At 37.6% G+C, this 13452-nt stretch overlaps 2 pseudogenes; one reads left to right on the top strand and one right to left on the bottom strand.

Annotated features, from left to right (window-relative positions):
* Nucleotides 1-13452, top strand: part of LOC108957435 — a 52415-nt pseudogene that overhangs the window by 13739 nt on the left and 25224 nt on the right.
* The window catches only part of LOC104434522, a 10699-nt pseudogene continuing 9367 nt past the window's right edge, over nucleotides 12121-13452 (bottom strand).

The following is a 13452-nucleotide window of genomic DNA, read 5'->3' as shown; positions in this document are numbered from 1 at the left end:
ATCAACCCAGATCCTTTTAGATTCGGCCTAGTAAATCGCTCAATCCAATACCAAAACTGGGTCCGTTTTCCAGAAAATCTGTTTTTTGAAATCAGTTTCATTCGAGATCCAAAACCTATCCATTTGATCTGAAATTTGACCATGTTAAACTAGAAAATGTGAAAAACAACTTTTGTGAAGAATTTTTTTTTTTTAAATTCGAACCCAAAGAGTGGATAAAAACCAGGTCACCAGTTCTAGCAAAAACTGAGATTCTGTTTGCAAATAAAAGAGCTGATATATCATTCTTTTATATTCCTAAAAATTTTGAGAAAAATATATCTTGTAGCTGAGGATGTCTAAAACATTTCTCAAGAAGACATCAACCTCAAATTTACAACCCATTTCAATCTACAAAAATGGAAAACGATTAACACTAATCCATTCTAAGGCTAATATAACCATTCTATATTATCACTAATCCATACTTAAGCTAATATAAATAATCCTTAAGCATAATTAACCTCATAAGTAAGGTTTAGTGAGTAAACTCATTGGTTTAGCATTTCGGTAAGTCCACGGCGACGGCGACGCCAAGGCGGGCGATAGTCCTCATAGCGGCAACACCAACCAAGGCCAGAAAGGACTCGAAAATGAGCCACAAAGTCCCAAAGCCTTGCTGGTTCGGCTTTTGTTCTTAGCTAAATTGTAGAGAGGAAACTAGCGGCTGCAACGGTGAAAACGGGCTTATCGGAGCTCCGACAAGCGGATGGTCAGCAACCGATGGCTCTCGGTGGTCAAGGGAGTTGCTGGTAGTTGGTATGGGCAAGAAAGGGTCGAAATGGGAGGAAAAACGAAAAAAAATGTGAAACAAGTGAACCAGGTGGGTGGACCGATGGACAGGCGGGCGGCGGCTTCTCACTGGTGGATGGGACAGCCGGTGGCTCCGTTCGGTGCTAGGCTAGGCTTTTCCAAATGTTTTGGATGTACTGAAGACAATGGTGGGTGGAGCATGAGCTGATTTGCATGGGAAGACAACCTTAACTCAAATCTTTGGGGAAAGGACAGCTGGAGCATAAATTGGAAGAGAGGAAAATAGAGGGGGAAAAGAGATCAATGACCAAGGGCTGGCTGCTTTGGGTTCCTGAGGTTTCTTAAGCTCTCAAGACAGCAATAATGGAGAAAGAAAGGCTGAGGAAGAAGAAGAAGGAAGGTTGTTGGCCTCAAGGGGACAATGGCCATCAAAGTCAACCAAAAATATCCAAGGCCCTCAAGTGGCTACTGCACCATGTCCAGCCTTATCCTCAGCCTCTTTTCCTTCATCAATCTTCCCCAACAAGCCTTGGTAGAAGCTGAAATGTTGCACACCCCTTGGAGCTACGAGTTTTGGACATTAACCCTCTAATCTTGATTCAATTCCTCTCCAATTAACCACCAATTGGACCTAAATTGGAGTCCATAAATCCCACCAAGGTGTCTACCCTCCAATTCATATTTTTCCTCATCCATTCGTCCAACTCAAATCCCAAAAACACGACCAAAAATGGTCATCGGATTTTTCTGGTCCAAAATACCCCTACCTTGAAAATTCGCCGAAAATTTCGATTTGTAGAAAAATCTTTGGAGGGTGAGTTGACGTTCCTAAAATGAATTGTGACCATATAGAACTTTCAATTTCTGAATTTGGGTTTAAATTTGCAGTTAATTTCAATTTGGCACGATTTTAGCGTGTTCTAATCTATCGGGTAGCGTTTATGAATTTTTGGTGCATTTGACCTATGGTTCATTATTTTCAAGCCACAATGTACATCTTTGACACATTTGCGACTCTCGGTTGTCGTAAAAATATTGAGATTTCAAATGCGGACACAAGGTAAAAAAAGATAGAATAATCGCCTAGTGTCGTTCGACAAGAATTTTGCAATTAAGTGGAATCACCCATTCATTAATCACATATCTCGGTCGAATTGACCTATCTCGATCTTTAATCGATTTTGACAGGCCGTATTGATCCTTGTAGATTAGCATGGTCGAGTAAGGGTGTGCATGACAAAATTTCTAAAATAGAAATTAATTTCTGGCCGCCGTAAATTGATTTCTCAATTTCTATTTCAAACGAGAAGCTAAAAATTTTAGCTTCGATTTGTTCTTCAAATCTATTTCTGGGAATAGAAATCTGTTTCGACAAAATAGAGAAATCAAATTGCGTTACCAAACGAATTTTTGTTCCAAACCCTTGTTTTTTAGGGAACAGAGAAACAGAGAAATCAAGAAACATAAATTTTATCATGCACAGCCTAATTGGTTCCTGGTCGAATTCTTAAGTTTGTAGCATTAAAATTCCTTAACGGCTTCACCTGATAGATCAGTTAACTTGTGAGCAGCCAATTCAGAGAAAAAGGCTATAGGCACGTTGATGAAAAGTCTAACTCATTCAATTGAAAACAAACTTGAAAATCAGGATGTCACAGACGGTGACGGATGACGGACTTTGCCTTTACGTCATTTTTCCCACGTTTCTTCTTTAATTCCATCGTTCTAATTAGCTTGCCACATGGCTGTCTTTTAATATCATTTGGACAGGAGTCCCGTGACCATAAGAGAGATGTGGACAAGAATAGACCAACGCGAGGACTGAGATTAGTGGTTTTCTTATGTGTCCATCTAAGACAGTTTAAGTTGAGGATGATCTTAGAACATTTTCCTTTGTTTTTAGAATACTCGAAATAGAAATGAATTGACAGTGGGTCGCTTCTATCCTTAACAGTTCAGCTCTACAATAAGTTTTTGTGGACTTGATTTTGGATAGTAGAGTAATTTTATTTTTCAAGTCACGTTTGTAACCCTGTTTTGCATGAAATGTTACTGTATGTTCTATAAATCTTATGTCAAAACCCAATTCAACAATTGATCCCAAGGGCTCATAGCGAGATCTACTTGATTAATGATCGAGATGATATCAGGTCACATGTTTTGTAGAGCATATAATAATTTCTCATTTCGGACTTGATTGTTTTTCTTGTTCCTTCACCAAAATCTTACCACCTTAGACCGTGAATAGTCAAACACATGTATCATTTCAATGGGCCTAATTCCCAGCTCCCGAACATTGCGCATGAAGACATGATCAAGTCTGGATAGTAGTTGAAGCTTGCTCTATTCTTCTTGAAGCTTCATTTTCCAATGGTCGCTAGCAACTAGCTGGAGAAAGAAGGAGTGAAGAAAAAAATGAAAGAAAGCAAAAGGAAAAAAAGAATCAAAATATATAAAGAAAAATAGGAATAAAAATCAAAAAAAAAAAAAAAAAAAATTACAATATCACTAAAAATTATCTATGTCAGCGTCGATGGCGCCATGTAAGACGCCTCGTGTTTTTGTGAGTGCTGGCACTTCAATTTTGATCGGATGAACTGAATTGACATAAATATAAAAGGTTTAATACTCAATTGGTAAAAAATGTTTCAAATTAAATTGACACAATTATAATAGATTTAAAATTATTTTGATAATTTTTTGGGTCTTTGGCACATGAATGAAATTTCCTAGCTTTTTGTCCGGATGTCTTCAATCATTATAGTACATCCTCAAAAAAGAGAGGTGATGCATCAAATAAAACACTTTACCTAACCCAATCAATAAGGAGAGGGGTGTGGGGGGGGGTGGGCGTGGGCGTGGGCGTGGGTTTTGGGGCAGCATACCCATAAGAAGGGGGGTTTGGGGCAGCACTAGAGCATTATTAGGACGAGGAGGCTAGGCCATTTGGCGAAAATTCCATCGTTCTAATTAGCTTGCCACATGGCTGTCTTTTAATATCATTTGGATAGGAGTCCTGTGACCATAAGAGAGATGTGGACAAGAATAGACCAACGCGAGGACTGAGATTAGTGGTTCTTTGATGTGTCCATCTAAGACAGTTTAAGTTGAGGACGATCTTAGAACATTTTCCCATGTTTTTAAAATACTCGAAATAGAAACGAATTGACAGTGGGTCGCTTCTATCCTTAACAGTTCGACTCTACAATAAGTTTTTGTGGACTTGATTTTGGATAGTAGAGTAATTTTATTTTTCAAGTCACGTTTGTAACCCTGTTTTGCATGAAATGTTACTGTATGTTCTATAAATCTTATGTTGAAACCCAGTTCAATAATTGATCCCAGGGGCTCATAGCGAGATCTACTTGATTAATGATCGAGATAATATCGGGTCACATGTTTTGTAGAGCATATAATAATTTCTCATTTCGGACCTGATTGTTTTTCTTGGTCCTTCACCAAAATCTTACCACCTTAGACCGTGAATAGTCAAACACATGTATCATTTCAATGGGCCTAATTCCCAGCTCCCGAACATTGCGCATGAAGACATGATCAAGTCTGGATAGTAGTTGAAGCTTGCTCTGTTCTTCTTGAAGCTTCATTTCCAATGGTCGCTAGCAACTAGCTGGAGAAAGAAGGGAGTGAAGAAAAAAATGAAAGAAAGCAAAAGGAAAAAAAGAATCAAAAATATAAAAAGAAAATAGGAATAAAAATCGAAAAAAATATTACAATATCACTAAAAATTATCTATGTCAGCGTCGATGGCGCCATGTAAGACGCCTCGTGTTTTTGTGAGTGCTGGCACTTCAATTTTGATCGGATGAACTGAATGGACATAAATATAAAAGGTTTAATACTCAATTGGTAAAAAAATGTTTCAAATTAAATTGACACAATTATAATAGATTTAAAATTATTTTGATAATTTTTGGGTCTTTGGCACATGAATGAAATTTCCTAGCTTTTTGTCCGGATGTCTTCAATCATTATAGTACATCCTCAAAAAGAGAGGTGATGCATCAAATAAAACACTTTACCTAACCCAATCAATAAGGAGGGGGTGGGGGGTGGGGCGTGGGCGTGGGCGTGGGTTTTGGGGCAGCATACCCATAAGAAGGGGGTTTGGGGCAGCACTAGAGCATTATTAGGACGAGGAGGCTAGGCCATTTGGCGAAAATTCTCACTTCTTTGCAGGTTGTGTAAGCATTGGCGCAACATCATTCACCGATTTGCTTGGTTCTTCTTGTGAGGGTATATGTGCAAGCACCTAATTTCACTCATATTAGAAATTGCTAAATTCTGTGTTGAATCATTTCGATCTTGTGCTTGGATCATACGATCAATTTATCATGATAAAAAGGTAAATCGGCACTTGGATTGATGCTTCATAATATGTTTGTAGACTCACCGCTCACATTGAACTACCTACACAGAGTTTTCTTGATGGAGAACAGTAAATGTCAACAAAATGATCCATGCTTCCAGCACTTTCCTCCTCCATCAGCATGGATCAATCCTCCTCCATCAACATGGATTGATCCAAATTCCGTACCATGCGATGACAATAACCCTCCAACGTGGGTTATTGTTGGTTTAGTCATTACTGCCGTCATGCTTTGTGGTTTCCTTTTCTGCTACATCCGACGGCGGGGGCCACAGGGGCCACCGGGGCCACCGGGACCGCCGGGGCCGCCAGGGGAGCCAGGGCTGCTGAAGATAGAGGTGGTGACGGTGGCGGCGGCGGCAGCGGCGGCGGCAGTAGGGTGGTGGGGCAATTAGCCGGCACAGATGGCCCATCTATTTGTGAGAAGTGCAAGCATGGAAGAGTACTAGCTTTTTCAAGTAAAAATGCCCTGACTGTGGGCACTGGACGGAGTGGCCTATCTAATCTAGACAATAAATGAGACAAAAATTACAATAGTCTTTCTTATCTTATTGTATGCTTATGAATTTAGAAGCTTCTATTTATGTTTGAGTGTGAAACTTGAATGATGCACGGTGATAGATCGTCTACTCTACTATAAAATGTTGGAGATTCGATGAGATGAATAACTTTTGTGTTGGAGGGTTTTTCGAATTTCTTCTTATAATACATGAGCAATTTTATGGTCATTGATAAATAAATTTTTGAATTATAACAAATTATAACTATTTGCATTTTTTTCATAATTTCTATACAAAATGTAGAATCGTTTGATAGATTTGCTCTATTATTGCCTCATATTCCAAAGAGAGTCATCAAACCTAAGTCAGCTGATGATACCTGCAAAATAGAACGGACTATTTTATTCGATTTTTTGGGTGGGCTTCGTACTCCAATATGTACGGGGGGGAACTATTAATCCCTACTCGAAATGAAGCTCTGAGGAATAACATATCCAGGAAGTGTTCTGTGAGTGAATGGAAGTGCGGTTGTGACATATAATCGTGAGAGTCTAACGATCAATAATTGAGACAACATCAATTGTTTCTCATAGGATCCAGCTCGCATAATGATTCCTTAATTTATATCGGTGTTGTTGTGGCTACGGTTTTCCATTGCCAAAAGACGGAAATCAAAAGAGCAAAAGGAGCAGTAGGGTGGGATCCTTATAGTTTATCTAAAGAAGTAAAATCCAACTGATGATGCCTAATTAAACCCCACATTGCCTTTTTAGTAACTTCCATTGTTCATCGATGTAATTACGCTTAGCCTCGTTGCCCTCTAAGGGACCATGCGCTAACTTGCAAGAAATCAAAACCAGTATTGTGTCTTTCCATGTACTATAAACTTCTTTATGACACAAAAAAAAGTACAAAGATAAACAATTATCAAAAAATTATCGAGCTTAGACATTACATTACTAGACAACCACACCACCAATCAAACATGAGGCTTGATAGAGTCGGAAGATAGAGCAATCGAATGGCATGACCAGGTTATGCAGAAGGTACAATATATGATTAGGAAAAATAGAAAGAAACATTCTGCGTAAGTCAAATGAGTAGAATTGAGCTTTTAATAATGGAGTTGAATCGAGTTCAATTTCGAGCCCTATATACTATATTGAGTCGAGCTTGAGCACAGGGATTTGAAACCGAATTTTGTTCACATTCATGATTCAATGTCAAAGCGTTGATTTCAAGTCAGACTTTGCGTAGAAAAACTACTTCAAATCAATAAACAGCTCGATCTCATCTTTAGAATTTTTTTGTTAAATGAAATACCTTTATCTTACGGTCTTTAGGGCATTGACCCCACTAAAAATATATGATAGATCCATCCCTGCATGCTGACAAATATGATGCGAGTCATCTTCAAAATTTCACAAACCTCCTCCGAAACATGAACATATCTAATCAAAGCACGACTCCTGAAAAATAAAACTGCAATCAATCTTGCAAGAAAGTTTGAAAAAAGGAATATTGGAGCATCTCTTCTTAATCTGCCACTGGACGAAACCGATTTGGACGAACCCCGCAGTACACATCCATTTCTCAGATCATAATATAACACGAATTGAAGTGTTATTGACTGGGGCAGTTTTGGGAAAAGCAAGTAAAATGCTTTGGGCCGATGAGGACACGACTATCGGCCCGACTAGGGCAGAAATCATACTTTTTCACGACGATGAAGACCATAAAATCAAATGCTATTGGTCGATGAGACAAAAAAAAATAAAAAAATCAAGGCTGCTGATGAGGACGCAGTCGGGACAGAAAGCATACTTTTTCACGACGACGAAGACCATAAAATCGAAGACCATAAAATCAACGACGACGAAGACCATACAATCAAATGCTATTGGTCGATGAGACAAAAAATCAAAGATGTGGCTGACGCAAGCTTTCGGGACTGAGTGCAGGGTAGTCAAAGGAAAGTGCGGAAAATTTCCCTTACTTGATGGATTTCCAAAATTATTGATACAAAGTTCGAGAGAACCGGCAACAATTCATCAAAAATTAACCTAATGTAGAATCAATTTCTTCCCAAGATTAAATGGACCAAAATCGACTCAACCCCAGATTAAATGGACCAAAATCGACTCAACCCCTATAATAACAGGCAATATATTCCCGCAATATAATCTCGTAATGAATAAAAATAATGCCAAAATGATAGAAACGGACAAAAGCGAACATGATAAGTTTACGTGGAAAATTCAATGAGAAAAAGATTATGGACAATTCAAAAACTTAGTCAATTTGGAGCGTTTGATAACGATCCTGTTTCTATGAACAATTTTTTATCAGAAATTTTTTTTTTTTAATTTTGTTCCTGAAAAACAATTTCTAAGCATTTTAAACTGTTTTAACTGTCCAAAATTTCTGATTCTGAAATAGAATTGTGTTTGGTACCGTGCTCAAAATTTCTACTCTAAATCATTTTCTTTTAATTTTTAAATATTTTTTTACTTTTTTTCTTTTCTTTTTTTTTTCCTTTCTCTTCTACCGGTGACCGGCCGACGCATCGCCAGCCCTCATCGCCTGAGCCTCACTAGTGGCCGGGTGGCCTCGTCGAGGCTAGGTGAGGCTTGCTCGGCCACTAGCAGGGGTGGGCGAGTCTCGCTGTGGCTGGGTGAGCCTCGCCGGTGGTTGGACTTGCCTTCGGCGAGCTTGTCGAACCTTGCTAGATCGGTTGCCGACAACTAGCTGCAGTGGGTGGCGAATGGTAGACAATGGCAGACGGTAACCACGGTGGTGGTGGTGGTAGATGAAGAAGAAGAAAGTGGCTTGATTCTTAGATTTGTTCTCGGGAACAAGAATCAACTTTTTTTTTATTCTTGATTATGTTTTAAATCTTCTTCCAGGAACAAAAAAATTAGAAATTTGTTCTTGGGAACAAAATTTTTACCAAACACGATTTTGTTCCAAAACTACTCCCAAAACAAAAAATCGGAATATGGCACTATTGGGATGGTTACCAAATAGGTCATTGATTTCCAAATAACCTATCAATAACTTATCAACGCCGTTAGAAATTTACCAACTTTGAAATGAATTAAAGAATAACCAACGCTTTGGAAATTTTACAAGCATCGTAAATAAATTGCAAACACTATAATAAGTCAATTTATAAACTTACCAACTTTTGTTCACTCTCCTTATCATTTTGATTTTTCCATTTGTTGATGATCTCTAAGTACCCCTCCAAATGTCTCTTTTCTTATCATTTTGATTTTTTCATTTGTTGATGATCTCTAAGTACCCCTCTAAATGTCTCTTTTCTGTGTGATGAAATGAAACTCATTATGTGATCGATTTGAATCAGATGGTTGAAACAGGAGGGTTGTTTTTGGAGGCCTATGAGGACAAACTACGAGTAAAATGTAGCTTGTAATTGAGTGCTTACAACAAGAACAATCGAAACATATTGAGTGTTCTTAAGATCTATCTCTTTGCTGCTTCATTATAATCTATTTTGTTTTGATCCCAAAAGTTAGCAAGGGTGCCAAAATCACGGAAGAAGTGGTCGTGCTTAGAGAGAATGAAATTTTTTAGGTAAGAGACGAAATATGTGCATGCTTATTTGCAAACACTTAAAAGTGTGGTTAAATAATTTTGGGGAGAGTATGTCTACCGTGTTGTGTGCACAAGGTGTGAGAACAGCTATTGAAGGAGATTTAATAATTATTTAGTCTATAGTGAGATAGCTGTAGGAGGAGTCGAGTCCGCGCAATACAAAGTTGTTGGCAATTGCACTATTGGCTGAAGTGGTGAATTTCAGTCTAATGGTGCTGCTAGAGCTAGAAGAGAAAGCACATCCTAATTGAAACTCTATAACTAGCTTTTGTAATTTCTTTTTCCCTAAACTCTATAAGTTTCTTATTGCAAATTAATAGTTTAATTGCATATAAATTTTTTTTAAATAAGGTGCTGGTTCTAGAAAGATAAATATTTTTATATGTATATAAAAAAAAAAAACACTTCACCCCTTCTTTTATGTATTTGGACCTAACAATATGGATTGCCATGTTGGAGGTTTCAAATTTTGTAATACTATAGTAATGTGACTTGCAAGCCTTGTTAATAATTTAAAGGATTTTACTAAGGACAATGAAAAAAATCATTATTTTTGAAATTTTTATGAGAATTTGAGATGGAGTTCGAAGCTTTACACTATAATTTAGTTTTTGATATTAGAGTTGGATCGAGTTTGATGCGAGTATATATTTGTATTGAGTTGAGTGCGAGCATGAGATTAGGAAAACCGAATTGTCATATCTCCGAGATAATTGCAATCTCTCCTAAAATTATTATATCAAAATTTCAAACCTATCAATGTATAAACTTTTAACTGAAATAATGTAGCCTTAAACTTACAAGGGAAAATGCAATAAAACATTTTAGCTAAATCTTATTGAATTCATTTAACGTGGTGTTTCAATTATTTTCAAATATTTAAGTGTAACGACGGCAGCATGACATGATAAGATGATGCTGTTTTTCTTCTAATTTAAGCAGCCGATAGAGAAATGTCAGTAGGCTTATTTTTTGAATTTAATGCTCTCCCTTGCGCCTGATTGTAAGCCAAGGCACGAAATAATATAATGAGAATCCATCCTTGTCCGAAAGTAGATGTCACTTTCATGTCATCAACGAGAATATTTAATCATTCATTGTCTCGATAAAAGACGATGATCACATGCTTCTGTTGGCCTGCAATAGTACACTGCTAAGCTGTCATCAAAATAGGATTGCATCTCCATCCTTTTCTCCGTTTGTTTGTTGATGCGACGGCTAAGAAAAATGGCCCATCCATGTTGCTTCTTTTGGCTCTACATAATCTCCTCTTTTCAAAAGGTGTTCTAATTTCCAATCTAGATTTTGACTACGACGACCATAAAAACAGATGCCATTGGTCCATGAGAAAAACTAAATGTTGGCTGATGAAAAGCTGTTAAGAGTATAATTGCCTATTTAGAGCACAAAGATATTTTGCTTTACTTTTGGCTCGGATGATTAATTAATACGATCGAGAGTGAAGATGGAACTATAGCACATATGTAAAGGGAGTGTATCCTTGATTGAGAGAATGATTTAAAATACATTTCATAAAAATAATTATTTATATTGCTTATAAAAATAAACGAACTAAAATTTGTTTACCTTCCATGAAAAATATTTAGACATAAATTATTATGAATAATAAAAATATTTAATATTAAGTAATTATTTCGAGTGATATAAACGATCATATTTAGGAAAATATTTATCGAATTATTTATTTTTTGAGAAAAAAAGTCTAAATTACTAAATTGATTCAAAAATTCTTTTCTTAGGTTGGGGTCAGAGTGGAATTCCATGTTGAATTATGCTCACCGAATGAAGCCCATCTCTTAAAATAACATATATGTTGTACATGTAAGAAAGGGAATGCCTCTCCAATCAACGTATACAAAGCGAGTAATGGAAAACTAGGGATATAAACAGGATGAAGAACCACATAAGATCCCTAAACATTTTCCCAATTATTGTCCTTTATTTGATTTTACGGTTTGGGATTCCTTTCATGATTCCATGACCATTAACCAAACATTACATTAAGTGTTTTGAGGTGTCAGCATGGATAATCTTCCAATCACTTATAATCTTCCATTTTGCAAGGCCCATCTCTTCGACCTAGCAAAATGTTAGTATTTCAAAATCGTGCATGATAGGAAGCCACTTTTGTGGAGAATTTGTTCTCTCTAAATTTTCCAAGGCTAAAATGAATTCAAAAATCACTCATCCTGGTCCAACTCCTTTATCTTGAGAAAGGAGTGCCATCCTTGACATTGTCTAGACGAAAGATGCCTTTTCTTTCTGTGGTATTTGAACAATTGTCAATTCTTTGGAATCTAACACGATCTTTCCATTTTGTGTTTTCCCTCTATTTGAATTAGGTTAGATCAAATGAAGAATTTTGGTTCTTCTTGCTCTTTAACTCAATCAACGCCATGTTGATTACATGATTTTTGAAAAGTATCCCAATGTTCCTTATTACGTGTATATGAGAATCGTAATTGGCAAATCTAAAACCTTTTTGGACCCTTCCAATACCAAGCGGGCCGATGTTTGGATCTCTAATTTCAGCCAACATGTTTTGGCAGAGCATGAGAATAGTTTTAGATTGGAAGGCATGATGCAAAACAAATTAAGAATGGAAATTGCTGAAAATAAGCAGCAATGAAATGACCTCAACAGAAAAGATGCATAACTTATGAAAAGAGAATGATAATAACGGAAAAGATACATAGTTATCATGCCCAGTTGATCTAGTGCCTCAACTTTAGAACAGCTAATCGTCTGAAGGATATGACAGAATTTTTTGATCTTCTCACTGCCCTTAAATATTCAATAGCCCTAGAACTTTAGGACTTGCTTAGGATGGCTTCCAAGTTTCCCAATGATTTATCCAGTGCAATGTGGAAATCACTAAAAGGAACCAGCTCCGTCCTGCAGTTTTGGAGAAATTCATATGCTTCCATAGTCCAAGCACACTATCTTGAAGACAAATACTATTAGAGACACTATAAAGATATGGAGACCTAGATACAGCATTTTGAGTGGTGGTTACCGGAGACATACTCGTATTTTAACTTCCCATCCTGCACTAGCTCGAGCAAGTGATCTATCATTCTTCTGCACCCTGTTGATCCGTATGTGTGGAGATCGCACCCAAATTTTCTGCAATAGGAAGAGCTGCCATCTATATTCACTTTGATCGTACTGCATCGGTGGGAGCTAGGGAGTATTAGGGTTCGGCGATTTGTTGCCTCTTTTCAGTTGCTTCTTTGTAGATGCGGTTCTACAGACTGTAATATGCAGGTGAGCAAGAGCCAAGCGGAATCAACAATGCGGTCGGCTTCGTGAATTGATGGCGGAAGTGCTTATGATTTGGCCTTCCGAGATCTGCCACAAAGAGCTGCGATGGTCTCAAAATGGGTACGTTACCTATCTGTTGTGATATATCTGCAGCCGGCATCAATACGATGTGTTGCATAATATGTTACATTAACTTGCACAATAGGATGGCTCCGGATCTGTTGTGTCCAAGGGCAATGTTAAAATAAATGTTCATTGTTGGGAGCGGGTAGAACAAAAGAATACAACAAGGATCATTGATGATTCGGCGGCAAACAGATTAGACTTGGTAGGAATGCCAGCATTTTGACTAATAGACCAGAGGAAGATACGGATTTTTAGGAGCTGTCTTAGTTTTCCAAATTTGCTTCCAAAGATGACTGGGTGTAATATAAGATGAGGACGGGCGAGAAAAACTAAGCTGTGTAGCCTCGATTTATATGATATGATAAGCACTCTTTCTTGGTATATTGTCCATCAACATTTGCTGTCCACTCTGAAGTCTATCTTCGGTAGATGCTGGCCATAATTTAATTTCAGAATTTCTTTAACAATAGGCTCATCAAATGTGCGGTAAGAAGCTGGATGTTCCATGCATTTTGTTACGTATTTGTAGAGCTTGCAAGCTGTTGTCGGTTCCTCTACATTACATGGTCCACATAGGATTCCACCAGGTAGCCATTTGTCTTGTCTAACATTAATGTTACTGTCCATTTCAGAGTGGCCAACACAACTTAGGAAGGAGTGAATCACGGCCCATTAGAAGACCGCCCACGGCCCAAGATGGTCGGGATCCCCTGCTCAGCATGCAAAAATCTATAGATGGAAAAT

Source organism: Eucalyptus grandis, chromosome 4 (genome assembly GCF_016545825.1).
Source record: "Eucalyptus grandis isolate ANBG69807.140 chromosome 4, ASM1654582v1, whole genome shotgun sequence".
Classification (NCBI taxonomy): Eukaryota; Viridiplantae; Streptophyta; class Magnoliopsida; order Myrtales; family Myrtaceae; genus Eucalyptus; species Eucalyptus grandis.
This window is presented reverse-complemented; position numbering and strand designations above follow the sequence as displayed.